The 22,802-nt window shown below is 44.3% G+C and overlaps 1 long non-coding RNA gene across 1 annotated transcript; it reads right to left on the reverse strand.

Moving 5' to 3' along the window:
- Positions 1-16,855: 16,855 nt before the first annotated feature.
- On the reverse strand, positions 16,856-22,316 carry LOC115509843. The gene is made up of 3 exons (XR_003967505.1): positions 22,244-22,316; positions 17,956-17,966; positions 16,856-16,866 (listed from the first exon to the last, which is right to left on the reverse strand). It is a non-coding gene; the product is annotated as an uncharacterized LOC115509843 (long non-coding RNA).
- Between the last annotated feature and the right edge of the window lie 486 nt (positions 22,317-22,802).

Raw genomic sequence — 22,802 nt, forward strand, 5'->3', positions numbered from 1 at the left:
AATTTCTCAAATCAGAATCTCAAACCTGAATTATTTGTCTTAGAAACAATATATAAAAGAGTATTGGGTTGAATTTTTAAAGAGATGTAGGATCATTTGGAGCAAGACACAAGATTGAGGTGATAGCTTTGGGACTCCTCCAGTGGTTTTTAACAGGTGAACTTGCCCCCGGTTCTAGGGTACAACTGTCCCCAGGCTGTGTCTTTAGGGGAAAAAGAATATCATGCCCAAAGCTCAGAAGTGTTCCTTCTCTGAAAAAATATTTTCAGGGGTGTCCTGAGCTCAGTAAAGATTCAGTGTCTCTTTATTTTTTAAAAGATATGATAGTTTTGTCAAGATTTAGTCCACATACCATAAAATTCACCCTTTTAAAGTATACGATTCAGTGGTTTTCAGTATGTTCACGGAGTTGTGCAGCCGTCACCACATTCTAATTCCAGACACTTCCATCACCCCAAAAAGAAACCTAGGACTTCTGGCATCCACTAATCTGCTTTCTGTCTCTATGGATTTGCCTGTTCTGGACACTTTGTATTAATAGATAGGGATGTTTCCTTTCATAGATACATCCCAGCTAAAGAAAATTGATATTCAAAACATAATCACTGCCCACATTCTCACTATACTCCATTCTCCCTGCACACACCCAAAGGAGATCCTGTCAGATATTCTTAATGATTAACTAAAGACTCAATCATTTTAGCATGTTGGTAAAAAAAAAAAAAAAAAAAGAAAGAAAGAAAAAGAAAGAAAGAAAGAAAGAAAGAAAGAAAGAAAGAAAGAAAGAAAGAAAGAAGGGATATCTGGCTAACCGGAACACTTAACTAATTTGAAGCACCTCTCCCCAAACGTGTATAGCTGATGAAGGCCCTAGACCACAAGCTAAGTTAAAATGTGGTCTGGATTCAGGCAACTGGTTGTGCCAACATTCTGCTCACTGCACTCTGTAGTTCCCTTGTATTCCATGTAAACGATGCTCCCTGGAGTTGTTAGTGAAGCTTCAGGGTTATAAGTGACAGCTCTGAATTCTGGAGGTGAGTTGCAGTTAAACTATCATCTTATACTCAGAGCTTGTTGAATGCCCTGTTAAAAAAAAAAATTCTTTTTAATAAGTGGCAGCAAATGAATCTCAGAGGCAATAAGCCTGAGGTCTAGAGGGACCTGTTTCATCAACTTTAGCAGTCAGGTTGGTTTTCCCAATGGCTAGTGTTCCTGTCACAAGGCATCTGGGTCTGTTGCTAGGCATTTGGTAGCATCACTATACCTTAGTCTCTCTAGTCTGCAGAGCACCCTGGGCCCGCTGGCTGGATTATTCACAGCCCGCCTCCCTGCCCCCACTTACCTCCAGCCGAGCCCCTCTAAGAGAACCAATCTCAAGACAAAAGGGTGGCCCCAGGAGCTTGTGAGTGGTGGTCCACTACATCCAGTCCTTCCAGAAACACAAGGACAACAATGGCCAGGACTAAAAAAGGACAGATGCCAAAGAGTAAAATGCCATATATAGTATCATTACATTTATACCAACAAAACTGATGTATAATTGATGTGTTCATAGCCTCTTTCAGGTGGAGAGAGGGGGTGGTGATTGGGAGGGGGGAAAGAGGGGCCTCTAAAAGTGTTGCCAGTATTCTATTTCTTGACCAGATGGGTGTATGCTTTGCAATAACTTTAGTTGTACACATATGTTTCACATACCTTTCTGTAAATGAGTACTACTTCATTAAGAAAAAAATAATAATAATAAAGGCAGGGGGACAGGACCTTGGCAGGAGATTTAACTCTCTGTAGTGGTTACAGTTCAGTTTGAGTGATCACATCCTTTCTAAGGTGTCCTACAGGCCACTGGAAATTCGCTCAGCCAACTGCATCTTGACCATCTAGAACAAAGGGCAGTTAACCATGACCCATAGCTTAAACCCAGCCCACTGCTTGTTTTTGTACAGCCCTCAGGCACTGCTCCAGCAGACTAGCTAGCACTGTGGGCCATGGAGACCTAGCTCGGGTGGCTCCCTCTGCCAGAGTCAGGGCTAACTTACCCATTAGGCCCAGTTCACATGGGGCCTACGGCCCACAATACTTTTAGGGGCCTATTTTAATTTATTTTAAAATCATAAAGAACCTAAGCTAAGCCTGTATTATGTCTTTTTTATATGAATGCAGTTATAAAATATAATCTTTAATATGTTTTTATGAAGGAAGAGCCCATGTAGGCAAAAGTGCCAGGGACCCACAGAAATCATATGCGCCCCTAGCCCCTGTTCCCCCCCTCTACTCCCAGCACCAGCCTTCCCGGTTGGTGACCACACCTTACCCCTGTCCGGGGCCCGCCCTGCTCACCACTTACATGCCAGGGACCAAGCAGTGGAATCCCAGTCCAAGCACTGGCAACTTGGCAAATTGCCTCCCTTCTGACCAGTGGCCCAAGCTGAGATGACCAGACTCGTACTCCACGGTCTAGCAGCCACCCAACCCACTGTCCACCAACCCCCTACCATCAGGCCAATGGCTCTTTGACCTGAGAATGTCTCCAGCTACTGGCAGCTGGGCATCAAGTGTATCCAGCCTTGGAGAGGGCCCATGGCAGGCAAATGGGGCACGGCAGGGTGGGAGTTTTCTCTTCTGCTATAGAAGCACCTACATGATATCCTTTATTTTGCCTCTTGTCCCAAAAGGCCTAAATAACTTACTATCTGGATCTTTAGGAAAAAAAGTTTGCCAACTCTTGCTCGAAATAAAATACTTCCATAAAAGAAAAGAAAAAAGAAAAATTTTCCCTGCTTTCCTAACCCATTTGTCCCTGGTATCATTTAGTGGAAACCAGAAAGTCATGTAAACTGTCCTGTAATGTTCAGCCCAGGAAAGAGGGCTCAGCCATCCCAATCCTAGACCAATAACCCGAGCTTTGTTGTTGGCTGGTTGAAATTTGTATGAGCTGGAAGACAAACTAAGATGCATTTTTAAGGGAGACTCTAAGATGGCCCCCAGTGATTCCTGCCTGCTGGTCCTACAGCCCTTGTCTAGGTCCTACCCACACCAGATAGGTCTGATCTGTGTAAGACAGACAGTCTTTGAATAGGAAGCTGGCCCCTGGTCAAAAATATTACTTACTAGAAAAACCTATGTGATTACATCGTCTTAAAAATCCTCAGACACCTTCCCTCTCTGGAGAGAGAAGAAAAAGTCACATTCACATGGATAAATGTGGTGAAGTAGAAAGCCTTACCCAGTGGTTCTCAACCTCGAGGGCTTATTAGAATCACCTGAGCTTTAAAAAAAAAAATGTCTAAGCCCCACCCCCACAGGGATTCTGATTCAATTGGTCTAGGTTTGGGCCTGATTATTTACATTTTTTTAAAAAGTCCCAGATGAGGGGTGCCTGGGTGGTTCAGTCAGTTAAGCATCTGACTCTTGGTTTCAGCTCAGGTCATGACCTCACGGTTTCATGGTTTCGAGCCCCCTATTGGGCTCTGCACGACACTGGAGATCCTGCTTGGGATTCTCTCTCTCTCTCTCTCTCTCTCTCTTTCTCTCTCCCTCTCTTTCTGCCTCCCTCCACTTGGGCTATCTCTGTCTCTCTCAAAATAAATAAATAAATAATTTTTTTAAGTCCCAGGTGATTCTAATGTGCAGCCAAGGGGACAAACCACTGGGTTAGTGCAATATTATGATTTATAAGAAATGTATATTTGGTCTTTGTCCACAGTTACTGGCTCACAGTTCCCCAAAACCTTGGAATTTCCTGAATGGTAAGAGCAATGGGAGCATCTTTTGTCATAATGTTTGGTCTCTTGTCCTCAGTTTCTGAAATAACTTAAGAGCCATAGAGGTAAACCAAGCATCTTGTTATTCATAATAAGCCCCTTTCCAACACAACTGAGTTCATGCTGATGAGGTAACTTTCAGAAAGTGCCTAAGAATGGGGGCTGGCTGCCAGGGGAAGCAATCATGAATAAACTGTTAGAACTGTCAGTCCCTCCCCGTGATTTCCCAGGAGGAGAGAGGGTGAGTGCTGGAGGTTGAATTGATCCCCAGTGGACAAAGATTTAATCAGCCGTGCCTATGTAATGAAGCCTGCAGAAAAGCCCAGAAGAGCAATGTTTGGAGAGCTTTCAGGTTGGTGAACATATGGAGGTGCTAGGGGCAGGCACTCCTGGAGAGGGCACAGAGCCTCTGTGCTCTCCCCCCACACCTTGCCCTATGCATCTCTTCCATTGTGCTGTTCCTGAGTTACCAGTGATCTAGGAAGTAAATGTTTTCCTGAGTTCTGTGACCTGCTTTAGGAAATTCATCAAACCCAAGGAGGGGATCGTGGGAATCTCTGATTTATAGTCAGTTGGTTGGAAGCACAGGTAACAATCTAGGCTTGCAACTAGCATCTGAAAAGGGGGGAGAGTGAGGCAGTCTTGTGGAACTGAACCCTTAACCTATGGTACCTGATGCTGGCTCCAGGTAGATGGTGTCAGAAATGAGTCGAATTGTAGGAGACCTCGCTGGTGTTATAGAATCGCTGGGTGGTGTTGGGGGCCACCCCACACACATATACACACAGACGCTCTGGAATTTGGTATCAGAATCAGAGCTAGCCACTTTGTCTTTTCTTAGCAAATATGCCTTCTTTCACTATCTAGTTAGTGCTACTGACATGATGCATCTCTAGGTGACTTTTAATACCTATATTCAACATTCCTGCCATCTGCCTTTTTGTAGAATAAAAGTATACTACATTGGGGCTCCTGGGGGACCCAGTCAGTTAAGCATCTGACTTTAGCTCAGGTCACAATCTCATGGTTTGAGAGTTCGAGCCCCACATTGGGCTCTGCACCGACAGCACGGAATCTGCTTCGGTTTCTCTGTCTCCCTCTCTCTCTGCCCCTTCCCCGCTCGTGTGCTCCCTCTCAAAAATAAATAAATACTTTTAAAATGTTTTTAAAAATTAAAAAATAATAAAGTAAATAAATAAAAGTATCCTACATTTAGTTCTATGCAAAGTTGATGGTGGCATTCACATGAGGAATTACAGTACTGAAGAATAGTCAACACAGATTTTCTTTCTTTCTCCCTTTTTCTTTCCTTCCTTCTTTCTTCTTTCTTTCTCTCTCTTTTTTCTTTCTTTCTTTCTTTCTTTCTTTCTTTCTTTCTTTCTTTCTTTCTTTCTTTCTTTCCTTCCTTCCTTCTTTCATAATACATGTCAGCCAGTATTTGGAAAATTATCCTGCATCCTCAACCAGTAAGCGCCCTCATGGCAGGCCCTATCGTCAGCTCTGGATCAATGAGCTCTGGATCAATGAGTGTCTATTTTTTCATTTTGAGTCATGTAAGTCAATGTGTTTATTTCCCCATGGTGCTTGTGTTCTCATCGCAATAGCTATCAAAACACATCCAAGTGACTGCTGGAGGTGCCACAAAAGTATCAAAGAAGAGCGTCCAGCTGGATGTCCAAATGAACACCTTCAAGGAACCAATGAAGAAACAGGACAAAAATCGGCAGTCAGGTATGGAGTTCTGAACCCCTCTGACTGATAACATCAGAGCACATGGGAGGAAGAGATGGAAACTGTGAACAGTAACTAGAGGAAAGGGTAATAGGAGACTTGTCACAACCTCAGTGGATTTGAAGAGAATGATATCACAACACATCTCCTTGAGCCCAGGCTGGATAGTTTTGATCTGGATAGAGTAATCTATGAGTAAGAATTCCAAGTTGCAGACAACAGAATCCACCGTAGTTACGAAAAGCAAAAAAGCACTGGTTACATGGTTTTCGTGGGGAGCATAGAGAATTTCTGAGGGTAAGGAAGCAGGTGGGTTGCTAGTAGCCAGGAACAATGCAACTAAGAGTTCTGAGTTCTGGAAGAACTGTTCTAGCAGAAGTTCCATCGATGCCACTGCCCACCACACCACACCTGTGCTAAAACTATATTATTTAAGAATATGTCTGATGGACGAAGTGTCATTAGAAATTTGACAGCCTTGTTTACCTTTCTGGGAGTGGAAACCCCCTTGCGATTTGGAGGACTATTTTTAGCTTTTGCACGTTCTCACGTGGAGGCACTTGTAAGACTCCATTAATATATCAGTCAGGTTTCAGTCGACAAAGAAAGGGAAGCAAAAGAACAGGTGTGTGAGGGGGAAGGAGGACTCCTACACTGAGCTTACTCAGGTCCTGCCCCCCTGCTGGCCCTCACCACCGTGACCCATTAGGTGCCAGCCCAGCTTCTCCTCTTGAGGTCCCCAGGCCCTCCATCCTCGATTCTTTTCTCCCAGGGCTGCTTATCTGGCTGAAAGTGAAGTGAAGACATCAGGGAAGGGTAGTTGAAGGAAAGGTGCCCTTCTCACTACAGCAGAAAGGGGTTTGCAGGGGCGTGAAGGGCCGATCAGCGTCTATTGTGGGCAGGGCCACATGGGCTACACAGAGCTCAACACTTGTCCCGTGTATGCTGCGGCCTTGTTGGCTACAATGAAATCTCCTTTCACCTTCTGCTCTGACGTCTTCTCACACTTATAAACATACTTTCCCCTGTGTCATTTCTACCTGAGGGATGCTGGGGACTTCCAACAGAGCACAGAGTTCCTCATCCATCAGCACGCTCATGAGGCATTCTTTTGTGAACAGCAAACTACTGGTCCTACAGCTAAGTTTTCTGCTTTTTCTTCTTTTTTTCCTTCTCTTTCTTTTTAAAAAGAAATGGTTTGGAATTTCTCCAGATAACCAAAGCCATTTTCATTGGAGACCAATAGAGTCCTTACTGGAGCTAGGGGGCCACCCTGTGGCCAAGTGTCAAAAAACGAGGTCCAGCGTTCCCCACCACTACCCGCCCCCCATGCATTTCTGCAATTAATCTTTTCACTCAAAGAGCAGATAGGAACACCAGGATATTTGTGCTAAGTTTCTGCTCAGAATGTTCTATTGGTTTTCCAGGATAGACTATTTAGGCCACACATGTGGCTAGACCAGCATCATCAGCATCACTGAGGAACTTGTGAGAAATGCAGATCTTCAGGCCCACCCCAGACCCATTGAATCAGAAACTAGGGGTGGGGCCAGCCATCTGAGTTTTAGTAAGCCCCCAAGTAATTCTGACACCAGGTAAAGTCTGAGAACCACCAGTTTAGACCCACTGGGTAAAAGGGGATCTCGCTGGGCTAGGCTAGCACAGCAACTGTACTGATGGTTACTGATTATAATTATTGTGGCACTTGTTCATTCAGCAACTGTTGTATTTCATTCATTTAACTTATGTCCAGTGTGTGGCAAGAAAGTCTATGTGATTGGAGCAGAGTGGCTGAGGGAGAGTGAAGGGAAGGAGTTTTGAGAGGCAGACAGGGGGCCAGGTTGTATAGACAAGTAGATCATGATAAGGACTAATGTGTCCTGGGAGCCCCTGGAACTAAGCAGGGAAAGATATAAGACTGTCTTATAAATAATCACTTCGGGGGTTGTGGGTGGGTGGATGGGCTAAATGGGCAAGGAGCATTAAGGAGGACACTCGTTGGGGTGAGCACTTGGTGTTGTATGTAGGGGATGAATCACTGGGGATGTAGGGGATGAATCTACTCCTGAAATCATTATTGCACTATATGCTAACTAATTTGGATGAAAATAAATAAGATAAAATAAAATAAAACAAAATAAAATAAAATAAAGGTAAAATAAAATAAAATAAAATAAAATAAAATAAATGCACATTAAATAATCGCTTCAGCTACGGATGGAGAGCAGACCATGGTGGAAGCAGAACAGATAAGAAGCTAGAACAAAGCTCAGGAGAGGGGGGGCAGTGAGGTGGTGACTTGGATGGGGTGTGGCAGCTAGAGGTGTTGAGATGGCTGGATTCTGGGTGGATTTTTGAAGGTAGAGTCAGTAGGATTTACGGATGAACTGGATGTGAGATGAGACTGGGGGGAAATCTAAGTTGATTCCAAGATCTTATGCCTGAGCAAAACTATATTTAATGAGAAATAATTAAGTGCCTACTAAAGATATACTTAAGGTGTATTACATACAGACCAAATATCTCAGTAGGCAGGACCAATTAAGTGAAAATTATGGGTTGTTTTCCTTTGCACATAATTCTTTGTTTTAGTCAAAATATTTCATCTTTCATAAAAATAGGTTTTAATTTCGATAAGTAACCTGGTGGAATTTCATAGACCATGTTTTCATACTCTGGTATCTGCAATGAAGGCAGAGGTTGTGCTTAAGGTAATCAAGGGCTATTCTTCATATTAGAAGTTGAAATAGATTTCCTTTACCAATTTGCTACTTTTGTGCTTCCTGCGGTACAAATTAGCAGCAATTATGCATGCTTGCAAACATACATTTTAATATATAAGAGCCAGCCATACCCTCCCCCATTTAACTTAGGAGTCAGATACTTGGCAACCTCAACTATTTGGAACTCAGGTATGAATTCCCAAACTCTACTCAGCAGCTTAAGTGATGTGTCTGAAATTAAGGTTAATGATTTAATAAGCTTAATTATTTGATTTCTTCTGGCAACCTTCCATTCTTCCCCGGTTTAATCCAATTCAATGAATGGTTATTGACTGCCTACTGTGAACTGGGCACCCTATTAGGTAGGCTGCAGTGAGGAATGTAAAAGGGACAGCAGAGAGCAGATTACAATCACATGGGGGACCGGGGCGCAGACCAGCTGTCTGCTGCAAGGAGGAGGGAGGGCATGGGAAGACCACCGCCTACGAAAAAAGAAGTCTCAGATCTTCTGAATTAGCACTATTAATAACACCAGATAATTAAATAGCTCCCTAGGCTAGAGTACAGCCAGCTCAGTGTCTGAGCTTTTCTAATAATGATGAGTTATAAAATTAAAAAGAAAAACAATTGTTAGTAACTCAATTTCATATTGGGAAATGACACAGACATTTTAGAAAACGTTTAACCAAAATAATTAGCATTTAACTTAAAGGGGGTCTTCTCTAGTTGTCTAAATGATTAATTAAATTTGGACTGTCTCATTTTCATTAGAGTTAATAGGATGTTAATTAAGTGTAAATGTATTGTAAATGTACCTGGAAAGTTCTTTTAAGGAAGAGTTTGAAAACTGAATCTTGACTGGCCAAATAGACTGCTGGTTTGGATCTTTTCACATTAATGGGCTACAGGCTAGGTGAATGTGTGGGACAGGGAATGGGGAAGAATTGCTAACTTGTTCTTGTTACCTTGGGTTCTTTCCTTTCTTTAAAATTTCCCACAATAAAACATTTTTTAATACACATAAAACTAATAGAATAGCATAAAGAACCTCCATATATTTGACCCACTGGTTGACGCATTGATAAATCTCATTTTATCTATACCCACCCACATCCCCCTCCTGCATTACTTTCTTTAAGTTTATTTATTTTGGGAGAGAGAGAGTGAGCAGGGAAGGGGGAGAGAGAGAGAAGAGAGATAATCCAAAGCAGGCTCTGTGCTGTCAGCACAGAGTCCAAAGCAGGGCTTGATCCCACGAACCATGAGATCACAACCTAATCCAAAGAGTTGGATGCCCCCCTCCTGCATTATTTTGAAGCAAATCCCAGACGTCATGTAATTTTATCCATGAATATTTCAATATATATTCCTAATAGGTAAAGACTCTTTAAAGAAATTCCCAAAATTCCATGATCATATCTAAAAAATTAACAGTAATCCTTTAATATACTCAAACTCTGGTCAGTTCAAATTGCCATTTGCTTCGTAAAGTTACATTATGTATTAGTCTGCTATGAAGATAAATCCACTTGTTTATGACTTAAGTGCAGTTGTTTTCATCCACTTGCTTATGACAAAGACAAAACCCAGTTGTTTTTAGAAGTTGTTTTGCTATAAGACTGAGGTTAAGTTGTGTCAAGATGCCATCATCTCTTCTGTTCTCACTGAGAAGCACTCCAGAGCTCAGTGCTGAGAGGCCCTGCCCGGGCTTATACATAAGGACATAAGAAACAACTCTGGCAAGGGGACAGTTAGACTTTAAATACCGAGAGTTTGTGAGGACATCAGAGAGTGTTTAAGCACACCTGTACTTTGCTGATCTAAATAGCTCTCTGAGGACCTTGGGGCAATTAGGTCCTGCCTTGATAAAGGCTGCAGTAAAGATGACTCTTTCCCCCAGTCATGAAAGCTGAGCAGCAGCCGTAAAGGAGATCCTCTAGCCCACCAGCAATGTGTCCTAGCAACTGGAGATTTTTACTTTTGCCCTGGCCGCTGGACGTCAGATCTAGGTTAGTTAAACCGTCTCTCCTGAGTATAATCATATACCTCAATTAAATTTAGACTTTGCTCCTTTCGTCTTTCCTTGCCCGGGACAATTATGTGATTAATCTATCATTGGTTTGGAGATTGTTATTTCCTTGCTGGCTTGAGACATTATCCTGTACGCTATTGGCTTGTGAAATTCCCACAGTGAACCCCTGGAACAACATGGGTTTGAAGTGCCCAGGTCCACTTCTACGCAGATTTTTTTGGATACAGTACTGTAAATATATTTTATCTTCCTTAATAACGTTTTCTTTAGCTTACTTATTCTAAGAATACATATATGTATATAACATATATATATAACATACAAAAATGTATTAATTATTTGTTATCAGGAAGGCTTCAGTCAACAGTAAGCTATTAGTGGTTGAGTTTGGGGGGAGTCAAATTTATACATGAGTTTTCGACTTACATGGGAGGTTGGTGCCCCTAACCCCCAAGTTGTTCAAGGGTTAACTGTAAATTGCTAGCAAAGTCATACTCAGTCCCTGAGCATTAACTTGACTCCCCAAACAAGTTATAACTTTTAAAAGGTTTATTTGAATTAGGATCTATATCAGGTCCACACTGCAGTTGATTGGTATGTCTTAGTCCATATATCCCCCATGCCACCCCACCTGTGCCCTTTAAAACTTTTAAATTGCTAAATGAGAACTTCTCCCTCCCATTGAGCAGTGTGGTGTGAAGATGTATGATTTGGGACTGCTACAAACCATTTTGCTGCTGTGCAAGGGGAAAGCCCATCAAGGTCCCAGCGGGAAACAGGTGGCACAGCTAAACTGGGCAATTTGAGGAGCAATTAATATATATAAATATATATAAGGACGATTCACTGTTATGAGCACGGTGTAGGGAAAACTCCAGAATAGCGAGGTATCTTAGGGTTGTTACCACTCTAGATCTACAGAGGGTGGTGACTGGAATACAGAGACAGCAAGAGCTCTATGGAGACAGTCACCTCACAGGTGAGGGCTGATGGTAATCTGTTGTGTGCCCCAACAAAGACAGAAGTTTAATAAATACCCCAACTGTCCTCTGAGCTCTTCTAGTGCTCCACACTGGCCAAACCCAAGTGGAAGGCAGAGGGCAAGGGAGGGCACCAGTGTAATCCAGTTAGTGACTCTAAGGTCACTGAACAGCATGCAGAATAGAAAGACATGAAGAGGCAAAAAGAAGATATGAAGCATAGGTATTGATGCCAGGAGAGGGGAGAGGGAGCCAAAAGGGGCAGGAGGGGGTGTGAAGACAAGCTGACACTACAAAAGGTAAAATAGGAAAACAGAGCAAAACCAGACCACTTGCTGTGCTGAGTTGCTGGATCAGATATCACTTGAAGCTAGATACTTCTGTATTTCTCAGTTCTATGAGCTAATAGATTCTCTTTATTGTTTGAGTATTACATGAAACATAAAGAAACCTCATAGATGTAAGAAGTCTCCAAGTGTGATTGAGCTTTCAATAAGCAGACATAGAGAAAGAACTTTCCGGAAATAGGGAACAGCATAAGCAAGGCAAAGGTGGAAAAATGGGGGGCACGATTAGGGATCCACATTTGGGTAGGCAGTTAACTGGAACATACAAGCCAAGTAGAAAAGTATTAGGAGAAGATACAGGAAAGGTAAATTGGGTCTGTAGAATGGAGGTCCTAGAACTTCGAGGTTGAGGATCTGGGAGCTCCTGCAATTGGCAATGGTGATCCGTGAAAAGTTGAATTGTGCTTATAATTACCATTTTCTTTATGGTTTTCAGGGGGTTCTGGGGAAGGGGCACCAGAGCTGGTACATGTAATTGTGAATAACTTGATAGCACGAAAAATCAGTCACTACAAAGCAGGAGAAAGAGGCTAAATGGGACCCAGCTGCAGAGCTATACTGAGGGCTCCTTGGCTGCCATGAAAATCTGATCCTGGTCCCTGCTAAGCACCTCTCCTGCTCAGGTTAAGCTAGCCCCACTTATTGTGTCCTCCCAGGAGTCCCCAAATGGTTGCCCAGCTGACTATAATAACCACTGCAAAATCAGCTCTCCTCAAAGCTACTCCTAACACCAAGGAAGCTGGGTGACAGCTCAGAGCTTGGAGCCTGCTTCGGATTCTGTGTCTCCTCTCTCTCTGTTCCTCCCCCACTCATGCTCCGTCTCTCAAAAATAAATAAACGTTAAAAAAAATTAAAAAAAGAATACAGGTTGTAGAGGTGCCTGGCTGGCTTAGTTGGTAGAGCATGCAACTCTTGATCTCAGCGTTGTGAGCTCTAGCCCCATTTTGGGCATAGAGGTTATTTTAAATTTTTAAAATTTTAATTTTAAAAGATATTCTCATCACAAGAAAAAAAATGCTAGTTGTAGAACCAGACTATTTGGTTCAACTTTTAGCTCCATCACCTACTAGTTGTATGGCCTTAGGAAGTTAATCTCTATGCGCTTCAGTTTCCTCATGTATAAAATGAGGATTAAAGAGGCACATGAATACCAATAATAGTGTTTGATAGTAAAACTCTTGCTGAGATTAAATGAGAAGTATTAATATGTGAATTTCTTAGCACCGCCTGGTACATAGTAAATGCACCTGGTACACAGTAAATGCCCATGAAATGTTAACTATAATTATTGTAATGGCTATTAAATTAGAAGTTTCAATGGAGGCAACCAACATACAATAGATTTTGGATACTAATGTGAGTTGTGAGTTAGCCTAATTTGCAGGATTTTCCAAGTAGAGAGCTGAGATCTATTAGAGAAATTACCCAGATCGAGGCTATCAAAGAGTCCTGGTGGTTGGACATGAGGAGAGAAGAATTCCTGGAGCATTGCTTTAGAGTGATAAAGAAGGGGATTGGTAGGCATTGAGCTAAGTATGGCTTCTCAGCTTGAAACCCACCCTCTGCACTAGGCTTCAGGATTCTGGGTGGGGGCTCTCCCTTGCCAGCCGCTCATTTTAGGCGCTGCCAGTAGGGGGCGGCAGAGGAGATCACAAAACTGGAGGAAGAAGGGCTTTTTCCTTCCTGCCTGCATACTGTTCCTGTCGCCACCACCCTAGCAATGTTTCTTCACCTCGGCAACAACAGTTCACGCCACTGGGGTCAGTTGATTGAAATTTAGTTTGCCACCTCCCTCTGATGGTAGCTCATCACACCCCCTTGGGCATCCTGCGTGAGCCGGCAGGCATCCCCTCCTCAGAGGTCTGAGTTTCAGCTCCGCAGGCCCCTCAACAAGCTTCCACATTAAATAATCCCAAATGCTTCTCTTTGTGCCCCCAGCCCTCGGTGTGGTAGTGGCTTCATGCAGATGCCGTCTCCATGAAATCTTACCGTCTTTTTGCCTTTCAGTTCTGCCTAGTTAACAACTTTCATGTTAACTTTTCTCAGTTAAAATCAACGATGTGGTTTCCGTGTCTTGACTGGATCCTGACTAAGAGGTGGGGGGTGCTGGCCTTCACCCAGACTAAGTGAGAGGGGCATCAACCAGAGCCCTTAGAGAGCTGGATGTGTGTCCTCTGCAGCTATGGAGGCAAGTGGATGAGTGTCTCGCCCTCACTCACGAAATCTAGAGGCAGGAGACAGGCTGATGAGCTGCTTTGGAAAGAGAATGGATGGGCCTGCATGAGAATGTGTCTCATGGACGCGACCAGTAGTGAATGAGAGAGAGATGGACCAGCAGGGTGGTCTCAGCCAGCCACTGAAAGGCCAACCTGAAGGACTAATGGGACCACAGCTGAAAGGAGAAGGTCTCGTGATTCTTAGAGACCGTGTGGAGGGAGCAAAGAATCTGCTGCATCCCCACGTTGAGAGGACTCAGGTGAGGCCAGCGGTGGTAGGGTTCCTGAAAGCGGACCCCACGAGAAAATCTGTTTATATGCCTCCGGGCCGGGAGAGCAGGGAGCCATCCCACTATAGTACCAGGTGCAAACATACTTGGCCCCCTCCAGCTCCTACCTCCTGTAATCCGAGGGATCTCAGAGATCCCTTGTAGGGAGAGGGGAGAAGATGTCACATCAGATTGAGAGTTCTGACTACTTACGGCTGATATCATAATGGCTACACTGGGACTTTGTGATTTTTCTTTTTTCTTTTTTCTTTTTATTTTAGCGAGAGACAGTGAGAGCATGAGTAGGGGAGGGGTCAGAAGGAAAGAGAGAGAATCCCAAGCAAGCTCTGTGCTCAGCGCAGAGCTTGGCGTGGGGCTCGATCCCACGACCCTGGGATCACGACCTGAGCCAAAAATCAAGAGTTGGATGCTCAACTGACTGAGCCACACAGGTACCCCAAGACTGTTTATGACTTAAAGCAATAACCTCTTTTTACTTAAAGTGACTAGAAAAATAACGAGGCTTGCAGGGTTTGATGCAGGTGAGGGAGAAGAATTACTAACCAGCCCCCCAAAGAGATGATGGGATTTAATTCTAACGTTGCTGTTTGGTGGGGGGGTTGCCTGGATAGCTCAGTCGGTTGAGAGCATCTGACTTTGGCTCAGGTCATGATCTCCCAGTTTATGAGTCTGAGCCCCACATCGGGCTCTCTGCTGTCAGTGCAGAGCCTGCTTTGGATCCTCTGTCACCCTCTCTTTCTGCCCCACCCCAGAGTTGTCTCTCTCTCTCAAAAATAAACATTTAGGGGCACCTGGGTGGCTCAGTCGATTGAGCGTCCAACTTCAGCTCAGGTCTCATGATCTCATGGGTCGTGGGTTCGAGCCCCGCATCGGGCTCTGTGCTGACAGCTCAGAGCCTGGAGCCTGCTTCAGATTCTGTGTCTCCCTCTCTCTCTCTCTCTCTCTCTGTCTCTCCCCCACTCATGCTCTGTCTCTCTCTCTCAAAAATAAACATTAAAAATTTTTTAAAACAAACATTAAAAAAATAAAGTTGCTGTTAGGATTATACATCATACATTCAGCTTTTTCAACTCACAGTCAGATTAGTAATGCTGATAACAGTGTAACTCCTGTTAGTAAGGCATCTTATGTTCTCTAGATACCAGAGATGTTTGTCCTCTACCACTCTCTGCAGGAAAGCTATGAGCCTTTAGTCAGATTTGCCCTGTTCAAATGTGTCCATGTTCTCTTTTTTTTAATGGAGAGTAGGGAAGAGCTTTAGTAAAAAGCTTGAGTTCTGTGTAATGTTCCCTTTTTTTCTAAGTACATTTTCAGAAATAAAAAGTACTTTTAGCTCTTAGGGAACTAAGTTTTGCAGTTGACTCTGAACCTGGTCAGACATAGCAGTGGCCATCCGGGAAGGAACATTTTCCTGATCAGGCCAAGGGTGTAAATAGAAACCGACTGCCCTCCCACCATACATGTCAGGGAGCTTCCAGAAGGCAGACTCCAGCATAGAGAAGATGCTCTGCTGATGTTTTGCTGAACAAACACCGCCCTCGCCTCCTCTGTCGACAGTCTGTGAAACTCTTTGTGACAAAATGGACTCCACCTTGTGGTGGTACTTGAGAACTGCACCACTAGCCTCTGGTTTCCCCCAAGGGCAACAGGATCACCATCCCCTTTTTCCTAGTCCCTTCATACCTCCAGGTCTCTTAAAAATGGAAAAGCAGGGGCGCCGGGGTGGCTCAGTCAGTTTAGTGTCTGACTTTGGCTCAGGTCATGATCTCGCGGTCTGTGAGTTTGAGCCCCACATCCAGCTCTACGCTGTCAGCTCAGAGCCTGGAGCCTGCTTCGGATTCTGTGTCTTCTTCTGTCTCTACCCCTCCCCTGCTCATGCTCTGCCTGTCTCTCAAAAATAAATAAACATTAAAAAAAAATTAAAAAGAACAAAGTGTGTGATGTCAAAAATTTTTTTTAAAAAAGGAAAAGTATACTGGGGCTCAGTTGGTTGAGCATCCAACTTTTAATTTCAGCTCAAGTCATAATCTCATAGTTATGAGTTCAAGCCCCACATCAGGCTCTGCGCTGACAGCATGGAGCCTGCTTGGGATTCTCTCTCTCCTTCTTTCTCTGCCCTTCCCCCACTTGCCTGCACACACACAATCTCTCTCTCTCTCTCTCAGAATAAATAAATAAACTTAAAAAAAAAAAAGCCCCAAGTATATCAAAGTAAATATCATGCAGGCATCTTAAACACAATTTGCCTCAAACTGTTGTGGAATCACTGAGCACAACAGTCAAGAAAGACTTGTTGAGATGTTGTATGGTGCAACTTAGTACATTTAAGTAGCATGGGGACAGGACCTGTGAGCCAAAAGATCTGCACTTTTACTGTATGAAGCTGGTGGTTATATGCTTAGTGCTCTAGGAGGTGGGGGTGTGCAGGGAGTATTAGATCATAAATGTTTTCTTCAAACTTCTACTCATAAAACTACTTTCGAAAGCGTTCTCTGGTGCTTATCATTCAGCCTGATACTAACTATCGGTGAGATGTACAGGCAGTCATGAGACCCTTTAAGAACATAGCAACCAGGGGCACTTGGGTGGCTCTGTCGGTTAAGCATCTGACTCTTGATCTCAGCTCAGGTCTTGATCTCAGAGTTGTGAGTTCAGGCCCCATGTTGGGCTCATACTGGGCGTGGAACCTACTTTAAAAAAAAAATGTAGCAACCAGTAGGTATTTGATCCTTGTCAGAACTACGCAGGTTCTAGACTGGCCTTCTAGGTCAAAAGTAAACATTTTTCTGCTTCTATCCCTCATCAAAACCATCTATATTCTTTATTCTCCAAGTCTCTACATCCTCTTCTATCAGTATTATGCATTTTCTTTGATTTCTTCAAAGCCACAATAGGCCAGGTGCTTTAAAAACATTTTCACATTTAATCCTACAATAACCTGAGAGACTGACAGATGTTACCATGACCATTTCACAAATGAAGAAATCTAGGCAGATGGGCTCAGAGGCTTTCAATAACTTGCCCAAGGCCACGCAATTAATGAGTGGGGGAGTAGGATTTGAACTAGGGCACCTGGATTGACAAACAGACTCTTTCCACCAAGCCACGCTGCCTCTTGGTTGATAGGATTTTCATCTACTCAGGTTTAGAAACTGGAAATTAGTAAGGTGTTCTTGATTCCTCTCTCTCCTTCATCCACATGTGAAGACGGTTTACTGACACCACCTCCTAAATGACACTGGCACTTGTCCTTTCCTCTTTCTCACCGTCACCATCTTACTTTGGCCCTTCCCCGTCTCTCATATGAAATACTTCAAGAGCCTCCTAACAGGGTCCCTGTCTCTCCTGCACACTACCCCACTGAAGAGAGGTCCTGGTTTTAAAATCTAGATCTGCAGAGGTACAACCCTCCCCAGAGGACATTTGGGCACATGTATCAAGAGCCTTAACAACGTCTATACCCTTTCAATCAGTAATTCTATTTCTGTGAATCTACCTACAAAAAAGAATCCCACGTATATAGAAAAAGCTAAATGCACAAATAAATGATGGGGTTTTGGAATGGTGGGGGTTAGGAGCTGATGGCCAAGAAAGAATTCTTGAGATGTCTTTGGTGCAAAAAAGGTGATTTTATTAAAGCATGGGGGCAGAACCCGTGGGCAGAAAGAGCTGCATTGTGGTGGTGAAGAGCAACTGGTTATATACTATGGAGTTGGGGGCTGCAAAGGCAAAAGGGAGGCCCCCAGAAAGACTTTCATATGCTAAAAAGGACTCAGAAGATGCCAGGGACCTTGCCATTGCCAAACTAAGGCTGTTTTCCCTCTAGTAAGGCATTATCATTACAACAATAGGGGGTTCCTGGAGAAAATATATACTCTGTGTTTGTCTCAAGTATTTGTCAATGGGCTACAGGTTATAAGGAAAATTAATTTTACCTGCCGTTTCCTTATTGCCTTTGTTCCCCACATCACTATGGTGGGGAGGGTGATATTGGGACTCCAGGAAACTGAGTCTACAGGTTTTTGGAGATTAGGCTATGGATAAGATTGCCTTTTTCTTGTAATTTACTAAGATAGTTGTAAACTGATGGAGACTCCTGTCCTGCACGACTGTGATCTCTATCAGTTAGCTGTTTGTTTGTTTGTTTGTTTGTTTGTTTGTTTTTCTTCCTTTCCTTTGTGCCTGAGGAATATCGCATAAGTTCCACCTGGGGGTGGGGTGTCAGTTTGCCTTATGCTCCCTCATCACAAAGACGGTGAGGGTGATGAGGTTTTTGGGTGATAGTTCGGTTCATGGGGTCCTGAGCCAATGGCCAAGAAAGAATTCTTGAAGACATCTTTGGTGCAAAAAGGTGATTTTTATTGAAGCACAGGGACAGGACCTGTGGGCAGGAAGAGCTGCCCCAGGATCATGAGGAGAGACTGGTTGTACACTATGGAGTTGGGGGAGATAAAGTCCAGGGGGAAGTTTCCAGTGAGCTTTTCATATGCTAAAAAAGACTCACAGGATACCGGAGGGCTAGCTACTGTCAAGCTAAGATTGTTTTCTCCCTAGCAAAGCATTAACATCAAGATAGTAGATGGGGCGCCTGGGTGGCTCAGTGGGTTGAGCGTCCAACTTTAGCTCAGGTCACAATCTCGCGGTCTGTGAGTTCGAGCTCTGTGCTGACAGCTCAGAGCCTGGAGCCTGTTTCCGATTCTGTGTCTCCCTCTCTCTGACCCTCCCCCGTTCATGCCTGTCTCTCTCTGTCTCAAAAAAAAAAAAAAAAAAAAAGACAGTAGGGAGTTCCTAGAGAAATGTTTCACTCAAGTATTTGTCAATGAGCTGCAGGTTGTAAGGAAATTTAGTTCTATCTGCCATTTCCTTTTGCCTTTGTTTCTCACATCAGGGGCAGTATTATTGTGGTATATTCATCCTCTACAACTTTTTTAAAACTCCATTAGGGAACAAACTGTCTAAATTAGTTCATTTCGGGGCCTGGGGGGCTCAGTTGGTTAAGCATCCAACTCTTGGTTGGCTAAGGTCGTGATCTTGAGGTTCATGGGTTCAAGCCCCACAACAGGCTTGACGCTGACAGTGTGGAGCCCACTTGGGATTCTCTCTTGCGCGCGCTCTCTCTCTCTCTCTCTCCCCCCATCTCCCCCTCGGTCCCTCCCCCATGCTCACTCACATGCTCTCTCTTCTCCCTCAAAAATAAATAAACTTTAAAAAATAGTCCTTTTCAACTGTAAACTAATAGGAAATTGTGCCCCAGGCCATCCTGGGGAGATCCTTAGAAGCCCCTGCAGCATGGGTCATCCTTTGTCACTGTGGAGACCCCCACTATCTCAGTTTGCCTGGTTCCCTCAAGTCTAATATCTCCCTAGCTTACATGCTACCCTTGGGGACACATGGATATTTGGTGGGGCCATTCCTTGCTGTTCCTTTCCAAGAGCTGGCCACCTCCCGAGGTGTTGTCCAGGAGCAGGGCACCCAGCCCTGGACCCCTCCCCCAGCCTGAGGATCCCTTGCCTGGTGAAAGTTCACCAATGCCTGCCCTCACAGGTCTCCCTCAGAGCCATTCCCTGTCTCCTCCTCCGGTCACTGAATCACCTCCGGGAGTTTAGGCTTTTGAAAACAAAGCCAGGAAGGGAAGTGTTTTGTAGGCAACTTCTTTCAGCTCCCACAAATCTCCTTGGAGGAAAGTAAATACAAAGCCCACCACCTGCTTGAGGAGGAAGGAAGAAAAATGGGGGGGGGGGGAATCCCACATTAGTATCTTAAAAAATTATCTTACCTTGAGAAGCTGGAGCAAGCAGTGTCGAAGTGTGAATATTAGCATCACAGAGATGCTGACGTTGTCTGGGCATCAACCCATTCACCCACTCATTTATTCCAGATGCAAATTTCTGAAGTTTTGGTGAAGATGGTTGAAAGAACAGATATTATCACAGCGACTGCACTTGGCTTTTCCAGTTTTATAGTCTCTGAATGCCTATAGAAATCTCTCTCCTGCCTGTAGCTTTAATTTTCTTGGCCCTATGACCAATGATCCCATGTTCATCTCCTGCCCTGCCTTCTGAACCTCACCTCCATATCTCCAGCCGATGGAGAAAAGCACGCCTCCTTTCACTCATGTCCCAAACCAACCTTGTTGTTGTTGCCCTGAGCCAGCTTCCTCTGCACATGTCATTCCTGTCAATGAGATGGGAGTGTATAGGCCAAGCAATGTTCCTCTCTACACTGTCCCCTTCTGGGAGCCTCAAATGCCTGCCAAAGGCCCTAATTTAGGGGCTTCTTTGCAGAAGTTTTTCTGTCTGGTACCATCTCAAAGGCAAATGTGGAGGGAGCCCACATTTCCCTTCCACTGAAGGGAACCCACTGGTGGGAACCCAGTCACAAAGGCATCCGAGCTAGTGGCCAATCTGGACCCTCTCAGTAGCTTGGAGTGAATGTGCTAGCCAGCCAGAACACCCTCTATTACATGGTGGCCAACCACTCAGATCATCTCTCTGGGGGCTTCAAGTGTTGGAGAAATGAATAAAGTACTGCGCTTTCAAAGATGGCCGAGGGGACTAAAACAAACCCTGGTCTCTAGCTTGGAGACCCTTCTTCTGGGTTCTTCTTGCCCTGTTTGCCCTGCGCACAAAAACCCGCCACAGATATGGAAGCTGACAACCACAAATTACCCTTCCCCCCTTCATTCGGAGCTCAGATCTTTGGAGAAACCGTCTCCTCTGAGCCCGCCAACGTTAAATACATCTCTGACCCACCAAGATCTCCGAGTGACGCTTGGTTTTTCCACCAGCGTTCCAGCCTGGTTCTGTAACACAAGGAGTTATAGTCAGAGGGAGTTGAGACAGCAGGAGAGGCAAAGTGGAGATGGAGATAGAGTTACCTTAGTGAGTCCCCATGGATTTAAATTCGGGCACTGGGACCTCTGTAGATGTTCTTTCTCCTATAGCAGGTGAACTTTCCAGACAGTTGGGGAGTAGAGAAGAAAGTGTAGGAGATGTTTGCTCTGTCTCTTTCCTCTCTTCCTACCATCCTTTTTCTTTTCCTTTCTCCTTTATTTCCCCTGCCCCCTCCCCTCCTCTTCTTTTTCTCTGGCCTACCCAGCATCTGAATAACCTCCTGGTCTGAAGGGATGCCCCCGTTGCCTGAGCTTTGGGAGAAGACGGGTCACAGTACCCGCTGTGAAAGCTGACAGCGTGGGGTACTTTCTGCCCTGCACCCGGGAAGCTGGAATTTGGCAACATCAAGACCCTGCTACTGAATCAGACACTCAGAATCAGTTGAGGAATAATTGTAGCATCATCAAATGTCAACAGTGGCAGCATTTAGAAAGTATACAGTGGCCTTGGTGCCAACAGAGCATGCAAGCCAAACTGTCCCCATGGTGAGAAAAACTGCAAATCTCCAGGAACTGTGAAAGGGGACAGGGATATACCCTTTATTTAGTGAACTAGTCATCAACTGCTGTGAAACCAAGGACTCCAAAACACAGCAGGTTCGAGGGACAAACACTTATTGTGCCACAGCTTCTGTGGCTCAGGAATGCAGGCCCTGCTGCCTCAGGGCCTCCCACCGAGCTGCAGTCTGGGTGTTCACGAGATTGGGGTCTCATGTGGAGGCAGGTCTTGGGGAACATCTACTTCTAAGCTAGCTCCCTTGGTGGGCGGTGGGATGCAGTGCCTCACAGGCTGTTAGACTGAGGGTCTCCATTCCTCACTAGCTATTGGCTTGGAGCCTCCCTCAGTTCCTTGTCACACGGCCCTCCTCTCCGTGGGGAAGGTCACAGCAGCCAATTTGCGTCTGAGTCAGCGAGGGAGACAGAATGTCCAAGATGGACGCCCCACAAGTGACATCCCATCATCTCTGCCACATGCTGTTTGCTAGAAGCCAATCACTAAATCTATCTAGCTCATACTCAAGGGAAAAGGATTACACAAGGGTATGAATTGTAGGAGGGAAGGGCGGGGTTCACTGAGTGCCATCTCAGAGGCTGCAAACCACAGATTCATGGAATATTAACATTTTGCCCCATTTGCTCCCCCTCCCCTTTATGAAGCCATAGCTACAGATACAGATATACGGGCTTAGGGACGCCACCCCCCCCCAGCCCCGCCCCACGGTTGAAAAGCCATGTTTAACTTTTTTTTCTTGATTTTAAGGAAGCCCTACACCCAACATGGGGCTCGAACTTATACCCCCAAGATCAGAAGTTGCATGCTCTCCCAACTGAGCCAGCCAGGTGTGCCTCCATGCATAACTTTGACTCCCCCAAAACTTAACTAATAGCCTACTGTTGATCAGAAGCCTTAAAGATAACAGAAACAGTCGATTAACACATATTTTGTATGTTATATATATTTTATACAGTATTCTTATAATAAAGTAAGCTAGAGAAAAGAATATGTTATTTAAGAAAATCATAAGAGAAAACATATTTACAGTACTGTACTGTATCGAAAAAAGTCTATGTGTATAAACAGATGCATGCAGTTCAAACCTGTTCAAAGGTCAACTGTAGATATGGATATATCTGTGTGTATATCATGTATACATACATACACACATACACATACATACTTTTTTTGGTAAAAGTGTCAAAAATAAGTTACAGGTATCGAGACATTTCACCTCTAGTTACTTCAGCATGCATCTAAGAATGAGGACATTTTCCTCCATAACCATAACATAACCACACTGTACCTCTCCCCAAATTTCCCAAAGTATCTTC

This window comes from Lynx canadensis, chromosome A3 (genome assembly GCF_007474595.2).
Source record: "Lynx canadensis isolate LIC74 chromosome A3, mLynCan4.pri.v2, whole genome shotgun sequence".
Classification (NCBI taxonomy): domain Eukaryota; kingdom Metazoa; phylum Chordata; class Mammalia; order Carnivora; family Felidae; genus Lynx; species Lynx canadensis.